This window comes from Chiloscyllium punctatum, chromosome 44 (assembly GCF_047496795.1).
Source record: "Chiloscyllium punctatum isolate Juve2018m chromosome 44, sChiPun1.3, whole genome shotgun sequence".
NCBI lineage: Eukaryota > Metazoa > Chordata > Chondrichthyes > Orectolobiformes > Hemiscylliidae > Chiloscyllium > Chiloscyllium punctatum.
The window spans coordinates 40,750,579-40,769,606 of NC_092782.1; the positions used below are offsets into that span (position 1 = coordinate 40,750,579).

At 39.7% G+C, this 19,028-nt stretch overlaps 1 protein-coding gene across 7 annotated transcripts in view; it reads right to left on the reverse strand.

Annotated features, from left to right (window-relative positions):
- The window catches only part of LOC140466910 (plexin-B2-like), a 265,449-nt gene extending 249,424 nt beyond the window's left edge, over positions 1-16,025 (reverse strand). For 3 of the 7 annotated variants that reach the window (XM_072562727.1, XM_072562723.1, XM_072562725.1), the window contains exon 1: positions 15,760-16,025. The gene's annotated coding sequence lies outside the window, so the exon portion shown is untranslated. Of the gene's footprint in view, positions 1-14,631; positions 14,864-15,116; positions 15,136-15,643 lie in introns of those variants that run through there. The other 4 variants (XM_072562729.1, XM_072562724.1, XM_072562728.1 and 1 more) reach the window with 4 other exon arrangements.
- Between the last annotated feature and the right edge of the window lie 3,003 nt (positions 16,026-19,028).

Genomic DNA, 19,028 nt, shown 5'->3' on the forward strand with positions numbered 1-19,028 from the left:
CGTAAAAAAATTTCAAGAAGGGAAGTTGACTGATTTTCGACATATAATCAGAGTCTCAAGTGTGAGGCAGGAGACAAACTAGATACTTTTGACAGTTCATGGCTCAGGTGGGAGAGAGAGATGAACAGTTATCTCAAAATTAACAGAAAACAAATCATGACCTACCTGCATTTATTGGAGACAATCGTCAGGGGAGTGGGTGGAGAGTGGTATAAAGCAATGCTTGTTAAGAAAACGAAAACAGCCTATGGGGATCTTAAAATTTTAACCTGCATTCTGTTCCCAGGGCAATTACTGATTGGTAATAAATGCTGGCCAAGCCACAACAAACCCATTGCCTGAACACAAAAAATTTGTAGCTTTGACAGATGAGAACAGTGCTCAGTGTGCACCAGATCTGGTGACAAATAGTCAAGTCAACTCTGCGCCATATACAAACTCAAGTCACTGATGGCAACCATATCTTGGTATTTCAGTGAAACGAGTGAGTATACTATTGGCTTCATCTCTACTTAATTCAATACCACCAGCTGAATATGCTCCCTCCATTTCTTCTTCTGCATGTGAGAAATTTCACATGCTGACAAAATATGTGAACAGAGTGAAAAAGAAAATGTGGAAACAAAGTAGAGAAGTAAATGATGTTTTGCAATCTCTGTAGATATTGCATGTTTTTTTTACTCAAACATACCACAAAGTTCAAAGATAAATAGCAATGAAAGCCAATGTGTCAGTGCAGAGGATACTGATACTGGAGTTGGAAGGAGAAATATGACTAACTGTTGTAAGGCATTCACGTAATTAGATTGTAAAGTTAACACGCAAATGTACAAACACAAATATATCATGGAATCAGAATTTTGAGATTTTATATTGCTCAAAAAAAATTCCTGGAATGCAATGATTTTAAATTACCAAGTGAAAGATGACAGTTCAATATTTATATCACTATGAAAAGGATTGGATACTGAAGTTAAATTAGCTACTACACCCTTTCACATTTTATATGTAATTAAAAACTGAAGTACTATAAAATTTCCATAATCCAAGATGCCAAGAGGGTTTAATTATTTTCAAGCATGGCACATCAGCTTACAATCAAGCCATCCCAGATATCAACTCCACTAAACTAAAATCATTTGTAATTGTTGCAATACATAGAAATCAATGCTCAAAAGAAAATTATCTGAAAAAGGAGTGTCCTATAAAGTGCACAACAATAAGTCACGGTCAAATGTGAATGGATGAACACCACCTTCTGTTTTACAACCTTAAACTGCAAATTGGTTATTAGTTAGGTGATGCTGTGACTTACATATCCTAACATGCAACATAAATCCAGGTTAGCTATGTATATGGGTCAAGCATTTATGAAAGGTAAAAAATGTGATCCGCCATATATCAGATACTCTTTGCAAATTTTCTAACTGTAGGCTAAGGAATGCCTAACCAATTTTATACTTGAGTGTATCATGCACTCAAGTGATGCTTGCTAAAAAGACAAAAACAGCTGTAGGGATCTTGAAATTTTAACCTGCATTCTGTTCCCAGGGCAATTACTGATTGGTAATAAATGCTGGCCAAGCCACAACAAACCCATTGCCTGAACACAAAAGAAAACTTGCAGCTTTGACAGATGAGAACAGTGCTCAGTGTGCACCTGATCTGGTGACAAATAGTCAAATCAACTCTGCGTTATATACAAACTCAAGTCACAGACGGTAACCATATCTTGACATTTCAGTGAAACAAGTTAGTATACTATTGGCTTACTACAGGCAGTTTATCTGGTGCTCCAACGGAATTCTTAAAATATAAAAGAACAGTCTGAAGAGAACGAGTTTCCACTTTCTACCAATAAAAATCCACCAAAAATTCTGCGTAATATTTTAACAACCGATTATTGCTGTTGTTACACAGACAAATTAACAGGTAGAGATCAACTCACTACTTGTATTTAACAAGGCCAGCTGATCATTATATAACATTAAATAAATAACTATTTTGAAAACAGATATTTCCTCAGGGTAAAAGTTGTCACATGAAAGTATTTTAAAAAGTCACCTTTTTAACTGAAGTAAACAAATTAGGCTACAGTAATTGCTTTTAAACAAATGTTCCAATTAAATTTTATAATTATAGTATAAACATTAATATACTACTTTAAAATTCCTTCAACTCCTCACAATTGGACATTGAGGCATATTGGACTAAAGTTAGCAGTGCAAATCATTTCAAAGCATAAAACAGATTTGCATTTAAATAGTGATTTTAATGACCACCACTATCTCAAAGCACTTCAAAGTCAAAAAATATTTTAGTCGACCAGTCACTGTTGTGAAAGCTAAGTTGCACATTGCAATCTCAAGACCATAATAAGCCCGTAAAGAAACAGAAACAGGTTTAGGTCATTTGGCCCCTTGAGCCTGCTCCACCATTCAATAGGATTACAGCTGATCCGACATTCCTCACATCCACTTTCCTGCCCTTTCTCTGTAACTTTGATTCCTCTAATCAAGAATCTATCTTAGCCTTAATTATAAACAACGACTCTACACCCATAGTTCGCTGTGATAAGAGCTTCAAAAAGACAATCCTCTGAAAAGAAACTCCACCTCATCTCAATTTTAAATTGGCTCTCCTCTATTCTGAGACTACATCTGGTCCTTGATTCAATCACGACAGGAACCATCCTCTCAGCATTTACTCTGTGGAGCTCCTTAAGAATCCTTATGTTTCACTTGTTCGAGATTACCTCACATTCTTCTAAACTCCAGCAAGTGGTTTCCCAACTTCTTAAATCTTGGCTCATAAGACAATCGCTGCACACCAGAGATCATCTGAGTGATCCTTCTCTTACTTGCCTCTAATGAAAGGATATATCTTTCCTTAATTAAGGGAACAAAAACTGCTCACAATACTTCACATATGGTCTCATCAGAATCTTGCACAGACGTTTCTACTCTGATACAGAGATAGAGAGGTTCTTGGTTAGGAAGGGGATCAAGGGTTACGAGGAGAAGGCAGGACAATGGGTTGAAAAACATATCAGCCATGATCGAATGGTGAAGCAGACCGGATGGGCAAAATGGCCTAATTCTACTCCTATATCTTATGGTCTTACTCCAAATTCCTTGAAATAAGGGTCAATATTCCATTAGCTTTCCTGATTACCTGCTGCCCCTGTGTGCCCAAGGATCCCCAGTGCCTTTGTGTTGCAGCTTTGTCCATTTAAGTAATATATTTTTTGGTCTCCCTTCCAAAGTGAACAACTTCACATTTTTCACATCATTTTCCATTTGCCAATATTTTGCCCACTTACTTAACTTATTGCTGTTTGCATCCCTCTCACAATCCACCCTTCCAAGTACTTTTGTGTCATTTGCAAATTTGGCTACTGTACATTCACTTCCTTCCTCCAAGTCTTGTATATTATAAGCAGTTATGGTCCCTCATTGACCCCTGTGGAACCCCACTGGTCACTGATCGCTAACTGAAAAAGAAACCCTTATCCCAACCCACTGTTTGCTGCCCACAAGCCAATTATCTATCAATGCCAGTACTTAGGTCGGTGTACCTCCAACACAGTGGGCTCTTAAGCTGATTTTTTTGTGAGGTACTTTACTGAACGCCTTCTGGAGTCCAAATACAACACATCTACTCTTTCCCTCTATCCACTCTGGTTGAGACTCCCTCAAAAAAATCTAATAAATTAGTCAGACAATTTCCCTTTCATGAACGGATGCTTACTCCGCTTGATTAGACTGCAATATTCCAAATATTCTGCTATTCCTTCTTTAATTCATTCCAATACTTTCCCAACTGTATATGTTAGGCTAAATCAGCTTTTGGTTACTCACCTTTTGCTTCCCTTGCATTCCCTTTTGAATTGGGGGCGATGCTTCTTCAGAATCCAATGACTTTTCAAAAATTACAAAAACATTGCATCCACTATCTCTAGCTATCTCTTTTAGGACCCCAAGGTGCAAGCTATCAGGGCCGGGGGACATACCTGCCCTTTGCCCCATGAGTTTGCTAATATTACTTCTTTAGTGATGGTACCTTAATGCTAAAGAATATGGGGCAGAAATTAAGTTGGAATTTCAAGATATCTTCCACCATTAAAGGGTGATGCAAAAACTTACAGCAGGAACATTTCAATTGTAATCACGTAAACTGTTTTTTGTGGTGTTGGTTGAAGGGCTAATCACTTAGAATGCAAAAGCAGGTTTCAATTGATTGATTAATATCTGGGATTCACATATTAATCAATCAACACCTACATCCCCATTCTAAGTGATTAAAACTTAACAGCAATCTAGATTTGTTCAATACATCACATCAATTGTGACACTTTGATCTATTACTATAAATTCTGTGTCCTAAGATCCTACCCCACTAGCTACCTGATGAAGAAGCAGTACTCTAAAAGCTTGTATTTGCAAATAAACCTGTTGGACTACAGCCTGGTGTGTGATTTTTAACCTTGTCCACCCCTGTCCAATACCAGCACCTCCACATCATGGCTGTAAACAGAGACATCATAAAGCAACTTTGGACTAAAGGAAGAAATGCAAATCATTTAATGTTGCCTTGGTGATGAGAAATCAAAACATGAATGGATTATTCATCCCAAATATATAACTTCAGTCAAGTTCTTAAAAGGGTGCAGCGTTTTGGGAACTGTTGCGAATTATAGCTGCAGATTATGGCACAAATCTCTACAGGAGGGATTTTTCTGGGGGATACCTCGTAACCTGCTCATTTCTAAGCATTGCTCATACCTTAACATGATTCTGGTATGGATGTCACTAAACAGTAACCACAATCTTAGTCACATGTGGACATGCCCTCCAGGAAACTGAATTCTGCATTAAAATTGTGCATTCTATTTAACCTTACTGTTAAATCATTCTGCAAAATCTAGGCTTTTATACCTTCACTATCATTGTACAGTAAATCAGACTAATGTGGAAAGTGGAGCCTTCATGCTAAGGCTGGACCAGAAATCCATATCTGGGGTCATGCCCTTGAATTCAAATCATGGCAGATGGTGAAATTTGAATTCGATAAATATCTGGAATTAAATGCTCATCTAATGGGAAACGCATAACCAATGCTGACTGTTATTTTAAAAACCCATCTGGTTCACAATGCCACGACCTGACTTGATCTACATGCGAATCCAGACCCTCAGCAATGTGGTTGACTCTTAACTGCCCTCTAAGCATTTATGAATGCTGGCCTTGCTGGTGACACACACCTCTTGAGGGTATATTAAAAAACTTCCAACATATTCAGTAGGTAAGAAGTCCCAATTCAAGTTTACAGTAGTGCCAAAGGAAGAGTCGGTAGTCTGTTTGTCAGTTTCTGACATGTGGCCAGCACTTCAAAATGCTGACAATCAACATGCCGGTGACATGTCTGCCATCTGCAAATAGGGAAGGATAAGGCTGCATTTGAGATAACACATCCTTATGTGATGCACATACTTCTTCATTTCAAACTATCCCCACCACATCACCATTGTAAAAAGCAAAGGTTCACACAATCAAAAATCTATAAATGTATCACAAATTTCTGCCCACAATTCAAATGGTTTAGTTCAAAAATTCTACGCATAATTATCATGTATTAAGTTTCACAATTCTGACAACACTAAACATATGCTTTCTCAGCAGAAAAACTAACTCCTCAAAAACCATACTTTTCAGTTGTGAGTTATCCTATCAGTTAACTTTTGTGGCAGATTGTTCCTTCAAGAAAAGTGAAAAATTTGCAAACTTGTCACTGCATTGCTATTTCAAGAACAAGAACAATCAATTCTCACCTTTCTGCATTTTTAACTATATCCACCAACTTGGTTCTGCAACCCTTAAATATCTTTTACTAATAAAATTCAATCTCAAAGTTGACGTTTTCAACAGACTAAGTGCCAACAGTTTGCGAGTAGTGTTCCGGATATCTACTAAGCATTTTGGAAAGAACTAATCCCTCATCACTCCTTCACTGAGCAACTATAAATTTTAAATTTATATCCTTTTAATTTGGACAACTCCACTAGACCAAATAGTTTTTCTCCATCTACCTGATGAACTCTTTTATCCATTTCACATACTCAATTAGATCACCTTGCAATCTTCTATTTGTGAGGGAATAGTCCAGTCTATGCAATCCATCAGTTGCTATCTATCCTTCTTTGGCAGTCCCTCAAGACCAAAGATGACTTCCTTCCACTCTGCTGTTGTGGATCCTGAGGCAACTAAATAATCCAATACTGGATTTGCACATCCTGCCATAGGTGAGGCATGTGGTGTTGTGGTGTTTGATGAAATGGTGGGATACTTAGATTTTCTATGCTCCTTCTGCTGTATGTTCTTGGCCTCCATTTGGCCTGTAGGAGACATGAAGTGATAGGCACCTTCACAAGTGCCGCTTCTCTAGTTTGGATAGTCTGGAACAAAAGATTCCTGTGGATTAATGGGGAAGTTACATTTTTCAGAGTGCCTTAGGGATATTCTTGAAGTACTTCCTCTGCCCGCCTATAACCACTTGCTGGAACAAACCTCTGAACACACAGCTTGCTTTGGAAGTCTTGAGTTAGGCTTGCAGATGATGTGGCTCAGCACAACAGATTAACTATAATTCACGCTTTGATATTAGGGATGTTGGCCTGAAAAGGCATACGAATATCAGAGTGTCTATTCCAAATTCAAAAGGACTTCACGGGGACATCGCTGGCAGTATTCCTCTGAAGATTTGAGGTGCCTGCTTTATGATGTTGATGTGTTTGATGGGTACTGGAGGCAGGATATCATTGCAGTCTTGTAGGCTATAAACTTGGTGCCAGACTTGAGGTTTTTGTTCCTCACGTGACAAAGGCTGCACTACCACTCTGAAAGAGATGTTGATTTTATCAATGTCTGTCATCACTGAGAAAGGCCTCTCAACATGTTAGAAATGACCCCTTTTGGTCCAGTGGCTCACTGTGGAACTTGATCATGGATGGGGACAGTATTGTACACACAGAAGGTTGGTAGAGGACATTTATCTTCCAGATGTTCAGTCTTAGTGCCATCTCTCAAATGCCTCTGTGAATACATCAGTGGTTTCAAGCTTGACCTCTGCTTGTGAGCACATGCAAGAGTCATCTTGTACTGCATCTTGATGATAGAGGTTGGGCTGACCTAGGGTCTCAACTGGAAGCAAGTTAGTTGAATAATCTCCCGCTCATCCCAAAAAGTAGCGCCATTCCAGCAAAGAACTTCCTAGAGACAATGTCAAGGTGACAAAGATAGAAGAAAGTGTTACATAGCCATGCTTGACTCCAAGGGCTCAGGAGGATATGAGGCGCAGCAATCTAAGTGCAAACTTATTTCCCCTGAGACCAGTCCACAAGCAAGCAGGTCTGTGAGCCCTGAGTTTCGGTGTGCGCGTTTGTTAGTCCCTACCTGTACAACAGACTATAGTCTCCAATCTGAAACAAAAACAGCAATTGCTGGAAAATCTCAGCAGGTCTGGCAGCATCTGCAGAGAAATATCAGTTAATGTTTCTGTGTCTACTGGTATTTCTTCAGAACTGTTTACAGTTAATATACCAAAAGTTAATATTTCTGTTTGAAGGGTATTTACAAGTAATAGTGATGAGCTATCCAACCTTCACAAACTACTCCTATTTTTACAAAACGTTACTTCCCTGGGCCAAAAATATCCAGATATGAACCTATTGCAGCATTGAAATTTTAATGAAAAGAAGTTTGAAAATCCTGCAGACTATAACTGCTTTGCAAGGTCAAAGAATGAGATTAATTGTCTGCTCCTCAACACAGTTTAAATGACTCTACCTTAGCTCTACTTTGTAGGGCTAATAAGAGGATGCAAAAATGGAAACAGGATGATCAATATACACCTTACTCACTGCACATGAATCAACCTTCCAAGCCATTAAAACATGAACACCAACCACATTTTGTCAACATACTGTTTTTTTAAATCCCAGGCTTGCAGGTTTTTATTTTTCCTTCTGCCAATTTATCATCAACAACTGAGGGAGATTGGTTTTGACTACAGGGGAAGTATAGGGTTGGAGCAAATTAAAAGGTAGGAAAACTACAGGAAATACACAATGTAATTTCAAAGTATTTCCTACGTATGCCACAGACATTTGATATCAAAATAGTCATTATTTTGTTTCTTACTGTATAGAAAAAATGAATTTAATTAGTAAAGGGAGGTGATGGCCTGGACAAGCACATCGACGTGGACCCAATATACCGGCCACTGCAGAGGACAACTGGAACTGACAACCGGAAGCAGCAGATACAAACCACTATAAATGCCGGAGGAAACATCACAGAAGCGTTTCACAGGAGGCTCCCAAGCACTGAGGATGTCACCTAGACAGGGGACGAAATGTCTGCAACACAAATTCCCAGCTCGGCGAACAGAACCACAACAACAAGCACCCCATCTACAAATCTTCTCACAAACTTCGAAGACTGAAGTAAAGTTCTGGGGACCCAGGTTCAAATCTTGCAGTTGGTGGAATAGGAGTTCAATAAAAATCTGTAATCAAGAATCTAATGATGACCATGAAACCACTGTCGATTGTTGGAAAATCCTATCTGATTAACTAATATCCTTTCGGGAAGAAAACTGCAAACCTTATCTGGTCTGGCCAACATGAGACTCCAGATCCACAGAAATCTAGTGGACTCTTAACTATCCTATGAGCAATTCAGGATAGATAATAAATGCTGGCCTATCCATGAGTTTGAATCAAAACAAAAGATAAGATGAGGAGGCCATTCAGCCCGCCATTCAATAATAATAGTTGATCTGACAGTGGCCAAGATTCCATTTTCCTGCCTGCTCCTTGTAATCCTTGGCTCCTGTGTAGATCAGGAATTTCAACACATCCCAGGGCCAAGTTAAACATGGCCCCAGTTTCCCTAGTTTTCTAGAGAATGCCAAAAACTATTAACCCTCAGAAGAAATTCCCCATCTCCTTTTTGAATGGGAGATAGCTTTTTGCAAAAGACAAAACTCGACTCCTAGTTCTACATACCCCCCCATCCCTCCCCCACCCAAAGAAAAGTATCTGTTAAGTGCCCTCAGAAAATCTTATACTTCATAAAATTACCTTGCATTCTTTTCAATTCTATTCAGTAATAAGAAAAAAGAGCCAAACTAATCTCTTCCTCAGAAAGAGACCTTAAGGGGCAACCTTTTCATACAGAGGGTGGTACGTGTATGGAATTAGCTGCCAGAGGAAGTACAGAAGGCTAGTACAATTGCAACATTTAACAGGCATATGGATGGGTATATGAATATGAAGGGTTTGGAGGGATATGGACCAAGTTCTGGCAAGTGGGACTAGATTAGGTTGGGATATCTGGTCGGCATGGATGAGTTGGACCGAAGGGTCTGTTTCCATGTTGTACATCTTTATGACTCTGTGACTCGAAGACAACAACCTTATCCCAGGAATCAACTTACTGAATCTTTTCTGAACTGCTCCCAGTACAAGTACACACCTTCTTAAGTAAGTAGACCAAAACTGCACACAATACACATAATAGGTATGGTCTCACAAAAATCCCATTAACTATGAGCAAGCCTTCCTTGCTTTTATACTTTAAACTACTTGCAATCAAAGCCAATACCCCATCTGTCTTCCTAACTACTCACTGTATCTGCAAATTAACTTTTTGTGCTTCCTTCTGTATTGTAGCAATCTACAATGTCTTTTCTTCAAATAAAATCATTTTTCTATAGTTGCACACATTTTCTTGCCTCTGAACTTCTCTATCCCTTTGCAGAGTTTTGTATCCTCCTCACAATGTGCTTTCCCACCAATGTTTATATCAGCAAATGTACTAAAACCTCCAACTAAGTCATTAATATAGATGGTAAAGTAATTGAGGCCTCTGTAGCATTCCACTAGTTCATCTATTTTCTGTTTTCTAGTTACTGGCTAATCCTCTATCATTGCTAATATCTTCTCAGAACCAAGAGCTCTTATCTTGTCCAGTAGAACAAGTATATGGATTTAACTGAATGGCTTCTGGAAATCCAAATTAACCACCTCCAAATAACACAATACTTTCCTTGTCACAAAACTATGATAATGCTGTCCAATTATATTAAGATTTTCTAAATGTTCCACTATCACCTCCTCAATAAGGGTGGCACGGTGGCACAGTGATTAGCACTGCTGCCTCACAGCGCCAGGGTCCCATGTTCGATTCCAGCTTTGGGTGACTGTGCAAACTTCACACAGACATTCTCCCTGTGTCTGCGTGGGTTTCCTCCGGGTGCTCCGGTTTCCTCCCACAGTCCAAAGATGTGCAGTTTAGGTGAATTAGCCAGGCTAAATTGCCCATATTGTTAGGTGCATTAGTCAGAGGGAAGTGGGTCTGGGTGGGTTAGTCTTTGGAGGGTCAGTGTGGACTTGTTGGGCCGAAGGGCCTGTTTCCACACTGTAGGGAATCTTTTAAAAAATCTAAATAATAGATTTGAGTATTTTCTAAATAACGGATGTTAGATTAACTGGCCCATATTTTCATTCCCCCTTTCTTGAACAGTTGTACTATGTTTGCAGTTTTCCAAACCACTGGAACCATTCTACAGAATCGTGGGAGTTTTGGAAGATTACAACCAATGCATCACTTATTAGTGCTGCCACTTCTTTTAAGACCCTAGGATGCAGGCAATCAGGTCCAGGAGATCCAAGTGCGGAAATGGTTTATTTTCCATATTTCATTCCTATACCAAAAAAACTCTTCCTCAGCTCAGTACAAAACTAAACTATCTATATTATGCTCAAGTTGGAGATTACATGCAGAAAAACAACCACATTCAGATTACCAATGCAAATCAAGTGTTACCAAAGTATTCATTAGACAGAGCATCGTATAATGTTGTGGCATTATTTCATCAACAGTAAAGTTAAGTGGGAACATGACCAACAGTCGGTCACATGCCAACAATAAGTGAACATTAAAAATCTTAAAATAAGCTCACTGGTCCAGCAAAAAAGTGATCTCAAGTATCATCACATCATGCAGGATTATAGGATTGTGATAACTCCAAAATAGCTTCAATGTCATGAACTGGCAATATAGTGCATTATTGCTTTCATAACATGGTACATAACATGGAAAAACATAAAACTGCAAATTTCTACAGGTGTTGACCTCTACATGCTGTCATGTCTAAGCATGAAGCACTTTAAAGATCTGAAAACTAGTTATTCCCTCCACTGTTATTATATCTAAACAAAGTTAGAACAAAACTAGATTTGCCAGGAATATTAATGCAGTTATCAAAACAAGAACTGATACCTGCGTGAGAAAGAAACTTGGAAAGAACTGAATCTTCGTCAAGACTTATATTACTATAGAAAGTAAACAACAGATGGATCTACCTGTATGTATGGACATTCGAAGGAAAAAATAAGGGATAGACTACCAACTAAGTGGAAAGAAAATGTTGTTTGGAAAAAATGGAAGGATCAGAAAATAGCAAAGTAGTTTTAGTTGCATATGAACTAGAGAAAAAAAACCAAAACGGCTTAGTAGCAATATCATGCATAACTTCTTCCAGATCTGATACATCAGGAAAACACAAGATGATGACTATGTATTTGTTAATTATATAATCAGTACACAGTAAGAAGTGATTGCAGTCTTCAAGTACAGCAACTTGAATTGAGGTTAACATATCCTGCCAGCCCAACATACCAGAGATCAGGAGTCATGCATTCAGTACCTAATTCAACTCAAAAATTAACAATTAAAACAAAGCAAATCAAAGCAACCCAAAGGACTGGAAAAATATTGCGAGGTAAATTTGATTATCTATAAGTAACACAGGAAAGAAGATTCAACATGGATTTAGAAGACCTGTTTGACCAACCCAATCAATCTCTTCGTTGGACTGTTTAGCATCCATTATCATTCCAATAACGGCATAATTTGACTTTCAAGATGACATCTGACAAGATTCAATAATGATTTTGGGTGGGGGAGCACAAGATACTCCAGTTTGCGATTAAATCACAAGTTGTTTTAAATTATAATGTCTTGGATCCAGATCTATTGAAATTATTTATATAGACACTATATAAAGGAAGAACTGTCAAACCGGACAATTCAGATATCTCAGAATAGAATATGGCCAACACTCTGGCACATGAAATTTAATGCAGACAAGAATAAAGAAACTGCACACCAGATCACCAGTTTACAACCTTTACAGTGGCACAGCAGAGTCCAATGAGACAAAATTCCATGGCACACCCATCTTTTTAAGCTGAACTGATTGCTCAGTTGTCACATTTACTATGGCTACAGTCTGACTAGAGCCGTTTGTAACATAGTACATAAGAATCAAAAGACAAACACCTCGCTTCTAATTTGATTACTAATTTTCAAATGTTTGAGTTGCAATTTTGAACAGCTAGAATATGATCTCATCTTAAACAATATTTGTTTTACATTGATTTTCATTACCTTTGTACAAAATTTAACAGCACACCTGAACAATTCTAATAGCCCATCAGTGTGTCATGGCATGTTGGCTGCAAAACCACTCCTCCAGATGAAAAAGAAGTAAAACACACACTCTGTGGAATGGTATTGAAATAGCAATGGATAAATAAAAAATCTTACAAGACCGGACACTGAATCAAAGCAATATAAAAGCAGCAAAATTAAAACAATGAAATGCTGCAGAATTAGCAAAAAGAGCAGAATACCATTCAAGCACTGAAGACAGTACAAAATTTAATCATAAGGGAAAAACCTGGAGAACTAGAAAAAAAGCAATGTTTCAACTGATCAAATTAAGATGTAAGAGTTAGGTTGATAAGTTGCAACAGATAAATCTGGATAGTTTTAAATTAACTTGCAAAATTACATCAGGTTAACACAGTTTAATCTGAAAAATAAAAATAACTTAGATATCATATAGGATTAATTCTTTTTCATCGACAGAATGTCCCATGGATTGGACTTCAAGATAAAGTGTTGTGGGTGGTTAAAAAATGTACACCATCTCTTTCTCTAGGGCAATTACCCATGAACAATAAATGCTGCACTTGCCAATAGTGTTCAGTTCCCATAAACAAGTAAAACAACCTTTGAATCCTTTGAAGGACAACTGGATGCGGTGGGGGAGGAAAAAATGGATGGCTTAAGCTCTCTGTCATCCATCAGAATGTCCATCCAACTATCCACAAAGACTTGCTCTTTGTAAAGTGATCTTGTGATCTCTTCAATGGTTGGCCTCCGGAAAGTTTTGACAGAAAGCTGTCACCATTCCTTCAGTGTCACTGGTTCAAAATCATAGAACTCCTTCTCAAACTACCTTGTGGATGCATTGCAATTGTTCATGAATGCAGCTCACTGCCATCTTCTCAACAGCAACTAGGGATGGACAATAAATGCTGGCCCAGCTGGTAATACCCACATTCCATTAATGAATAAGTTTGAAAACATGTTTCCAAATCTACTACCCCAAACATGGCAGTTTGAAACGTGAAGAGCTTAGACAGGAACACCTTAAAACAGTCAGACCTTAAACAGTCCAACATTAGGCATCACATGCTTAAATGCAATTCTAATTGTTTATGGATTAAGATGTGCATGCAAGGTGAGTAAAGACTCGCCTTTAAATCACAAAATTAAACTTACAGTCTATGGTGAAAGGAGGAACAGAAGAGCCACAATTTATCAGATCTTTTATTCCATATTGAACGACCTCAGATGTCACGGAAGAGGTTGGGACAGGTAAATAAATCCCAAGCTCTTGTTAACTATAGACTCAGGTGTTAAGCTGTCACAGAAGGGTTGCTTGGAATAATTTTCCAGCAGGATTTATCATTCTCTCCCTGAAGAGATATGTCTGGCCTTTACTTGATACAATACAGAAATACAGTTCAAGAGAAAGAGAGAAACAAATCAGCAGCCTGTACAGCTCTGTGGAACATTCATGAATGTGTCTCCATATTCTGGATTCATTGATACGAGTCTAGAAAGTAGTCTTTTACTCAGATCATTAGCCTGGACACATTCAGCTAAACGCTAATTCACTTCTGAATCATTTATGCTGAGCAAAGAATTTCACAATAATCAAGAACCAAGCAACTTTAAAACTGGTAATCCTCTTGTGCAAAGTGTCAGAACTCTGCTTAGAAATGGCAGCAAATACATTATAGAGCTAACGTTAAAGAGCTAAACATTTTTCAGGGCCCACTTAAATCAGGAGGCTACAGTGAAACTCTTATTTTTCCTCAAAAATAAAATGCCAACTGAAACTCAACACGGAACCTGAAACTGCTCAACAGTTACCGGGTGCTTCTTTAAAATATATGCCCATCCCAGCAACAGAGAGCGTCAAACCAGAGTCCCGAAAGGAAGGCAGCCGTGCAGTGAGCTTCCCTCCACGCAAACTTACAGCAAGGACTATTAATCTGCAAAAGCTACATCGGGACGAGTTAGATAAGAATTTTTTAGTGTCTAAATATTAACCAACACTCGTGAATTGTGTGTTTCCCGATCCCACAAAAAAAAAGATGGAATTTGACCAAAATTCACGAGTTGGTATCGTTGACACTTCTGTGCTTACCTTATAGCGCCACTTGTGCCGGCAAAACAAAGATTCCTACTGGAAAACAGGCTCGGTTGTTTTTCAACAATAAAAGAACAGGTTCCGTGCAATTATAGAATTACTTCAAAAAGATCATCCGCGATACAGCTCTCCCAAAGGGTTAACATCACACAAGCTCGCTCCTTAAAGTTGGGAGGAATTTGTCAGCCGTTTACATTTTGATGATGGCTCTTAAATTCTCAGACGACAAAAACCCTCCGAGATGAGTGAAATCGCTAGCCACGCCCAACAAATGAATACCTCGCGTTGAAATAACGAGTGCCAAGAAGGGAAGGAGAGAAACTTCTTTATTTTTCTCCCTCTCCAGAATTAACCAACCGTTCTGTATAAACCTAACACATTCTCCAGGTGGAGATACAGACACTGGGAGGGAAGGAACCCATTAAAAAGTGGGGCACGGGGCTCAGACTGGCGACCAGTAAATGGTTAAATGGGAGCCTTACGTCAGCCAGAAACTTGAAATCTCGGGGTCCAGATCTCGACAACCCCCTTTAAGACATCGGTCAACCAGCATTCGTGCCTTCCAATAGCTCTGCGTTATTATTATTTTCTAGATTACACAAAGAGAGAGCGAGGGTCGCGTCAACAATAGGAATTAGTCAATGCCCTCTTCTAGGGCTGGGCTCGGAGCTGAGTTAATCTTCAAGCTCCTCTTCCATAAGGAAACCAGCCTCTTTTTTAAAAAAAATACATTTACTGAACGAGAACAATCGGAGAGATTTCAGAGCTCCCCATCGCTCCAAGACAACGTAACCAAGGTGTAGACGACCCAGAAGTTGGGGGGCTTTGGAAGTTCAAAGCCGAAAAGGCGATCGCCGCGCGCATTCCCCTCAATTCATTTAACTTTTTAGCTCCGTTCCTCCCCTTTTTTTCTGAATGTTCACTGAAACGAACCTGGGCTGAAAAGACTAAGGGGGCACAGGAAAATAACAAAAAAAGCGACACTGATCTGAAGGCAAATGTTCCTTACCTTTATTTTGGGGGAGGTGTTGTTCAATCTGGGACTTCCAGGATCCTGAATGACTCAGATTACCTTAAACTGGGTTTTAATCCAAAAGAGAGCGATAAAAAAAAGGGAGGACTCACCTGTGGGCGATGCACACATCCGCTCTGAGTAACAACGACACGAGGAACAGGAAATGGAATCGGCTGATTCCTTCTGAATTGTGAGGAGGAGAAAACCTCGCGAACGATGGCCCCTACGGTGAAGTTGTGTCTGAGTAGCTCGCCGAGTCTGCTGTGATTGAATTGCAGATGCGAGAAGCTTGTCAGCACCGATCGACCGACCGACCGACTGCTCGGAGCATATGGGGCTGGGTTGGGAGGGGGAGGTGAGGAATGAAAGAGGAGGAGAAAATGCCGCCCTAGCTGTGGGAATTCTCCCGCACATATAACGTCAAAATCATCATCAGGAACCAGCACAACTTCTCACCAAGTCAGAGGACGTTTCATTTTACAGCAGTTTGGCTTTCTCGTTATTGTGACATTCGGATTGAATTACAATCCACACACATACACTCCAACTGGGGTTCTGTTTGTTTATTTTAAAACCAATCGTTTTGCTGTTGCTGGCTTCTCCGCATGTTGATTTGGGTCTTTTTTCAAAAATGTGTTTTCTGCTTTGGGAGGTTCGACGGTCATGAGTTGCGTCTCGATTCTGTTTTTTGCCAAGCTGCTGTCGGCCTGAGTTTTTCGGATAGTTTAGGAATATTTGAAAGTTGGAACTTCGCTGCTTGAAAGTAGTTCAGCAAATCGTCAGAATTTCAAGGCCTGGAACTGCGAGGCAATGGAACATAGCAAGTGTCCCTGCCTCGAGCATATGAAGAGGCAGTGTAATTTACATTACTCGTGTGCTTCCAACTATTCGAACACGTCTAACTAGCACCATTACAGGCTCGTTGCTAAATAAGTAACCGTGCCATCTGGTAATTCTCCACCAGCTTGAAAGACCACAGTTTTTAAATCACACTTTGTGAATGGTAGCATTCGAATTTTTGACATGTTTTAGCACATTTCAGTGACAGTTGGGACTGAGAGTGTCCGTGCTTTTAAAAAGCCACTTTGGTCCATCGTGTCCGCGCCGGTCATCAAACATCCATCTCTTTTAATCTCATTTTCCAGCACTTGGCCTATAGCTTGTCCGCCATAGCGTTTCAAGTGTTCATCTAAATAGCGTTTGAATCTCTTGTGGGTTCTTGCCTCTCCCATCCTTTCAGGCAGTGAGTTCGAGATATCCACAACCCTCTGGGTGAAGCTTGAGCCTGGAAGCTGGACATTCTGGCACAAATCTTCCTCTATTTGCAAATGCTTTCCAGCTAAATAAGTGCTTCTTGAAGTATAATCACTAGTTAGGAAACACACCGGCCAACGCTGCACACAGCAAACGTCCGAAAATAGCAATTTGATAATTACATTGTTTTTTTGTGATTTTGATTAAGAGGTTAAACATTGGCTAGGACAATGGAGATAACTCTCTGCTTCAAAAAAGATTCACTTGAACAGGCAAATGAAGTTTAATGTCTTCTCCAGAAGCCGACACCTTTGACAGTGCTGCATTCGCTCACTGTATTAGAGTGTCGGTACTAGATTTTGATGTAGTAGACTTGGAGTGAAACTTGAATGCAGAACTTTGCACCTTCGAGGCCACAGTGCTATCCATGTATTTACCATCTAAAGAGTATTCACTGTCCACTTCCTTCTATAGGAACATATTAAACTTTCTGCACAAAATAGTTCCATTCTGATCTGCTTCTGGGGAAAAAAACTCCCAACTCTTCCACAAGAACTTTCTCAAACGTGAATGCCCAAATGTTTATATATCTGACTAAAATGAGTCAACATAAGAACTCTGTGGGAAGCTAGGGAAATGATTGCTGGGTGCCTTGCTGAGATATTTGCATCATCAGTAGTCACAGGTGAGGTGTTGGAAGACTGGAGGTTGGCTAATGTGGTGCCATTACTTAAAATAAGGCCCCTCAAAGTTCATCAAGGCGGTCTTTCTGTGGAGCCACTGGAGATGGGGGAGATACTAAATGAGTATTTTTCATCAATATATATTGTGGAAAAGGACATGGAAGATATAGAATGTAGGGAAGTAGATAATGACATCTTGAAAAAAAAGTCCATGTTACAGAGGAGGAAGTGCTGGATGTCTTGAAATACATTAAAGTGGTTAAATCCCCAGGACCTGATCAGGTGATCTGTGGAAAGCTAGGGAAGGGATTGCTGGGCCCCTTGCTGAGATATTTGTACCATTGATAGTCACAGGTGAGGTGCCGGAAGACTAGAGGTTGGATAATGTGGTGCCACTATATAAGAAAGGTGGTAAGGTCAAGCCAGGAAACTATATACCAGTGAGCCTGATGTCGGTGATGGGCAAGTTGTTGGAGGAAATCTTGAGGGACAGGATGTACATTTGAAAGGCAAGGACTGATTAGTCATAGTCAACATGGCTTTGTGTGTGGGGAATCATGTGTCATAAACTTGATTGAGTTTTTTGAAGTAATAAAAAGGATTAATGAGGGCAGAGCAGTGGACGTGATTAATATGGACTTTAGATTAGATTCCCTACAGTATGGAACGGGCCCTTCAGCCCAACAAGCCCACACCGACCCTCCGAAGCATAACTCACTCAGACCTATTCCATTACCCTATATTTACCCCTGACTAATGCACCTAACACTATGAGCAATTTAGCATGGCCAAATCACCTGTCCTGCATGTCTTTGAATTGTGGGAGGAAACTGGAGCACCCGGAGGAAACCCACACAGACATGAGGAAAATGTGCAAACTCCATGCAGACAGTCACCCAAGACGGAAATTGAACCCGGGTCCCTGGCACTGTGAGGGAGCAGTGCTAATCACTGAGCCACTGTGCTGCCCTAAGGTGCTAGTAAAGCGTTTGACAAGGTTCCCCATGGGAGACTGGTTATCAAAGTTAGATCTCATGGAATACAGGGAGAACTAGCTATTTAAGTACAGAACTGGCTCAAAGGTAGAAGGCAGAGGGTGGTGGTGGAGGGTTGTTTTTCAGAATGTAGGCCTGTGACCAGTGGAATGCCACAAGGATCAGTGCTGGGTGCACTACTTCATTTATAGAAATGATTTGGATGTGAGCTTAAGACGTACAGTTAGAAAGTTTGCAGATGACACCAAAATCGGAGGTTTAGTGGACAGCGAAAAAAGTACCACAGAGTACAACAGGAACGTTATCAGATGGGCCATCTGGCAGATGGACCTTAATTTAGTTAAATGCAAGGTGCTGCATTTTGGGAAAACAAATTTTAGCAGGACTTATACATTTAATGGTAAGGTCCTAGTGAACATTGCTGAACAAAGAGACCTTGGAGTATAG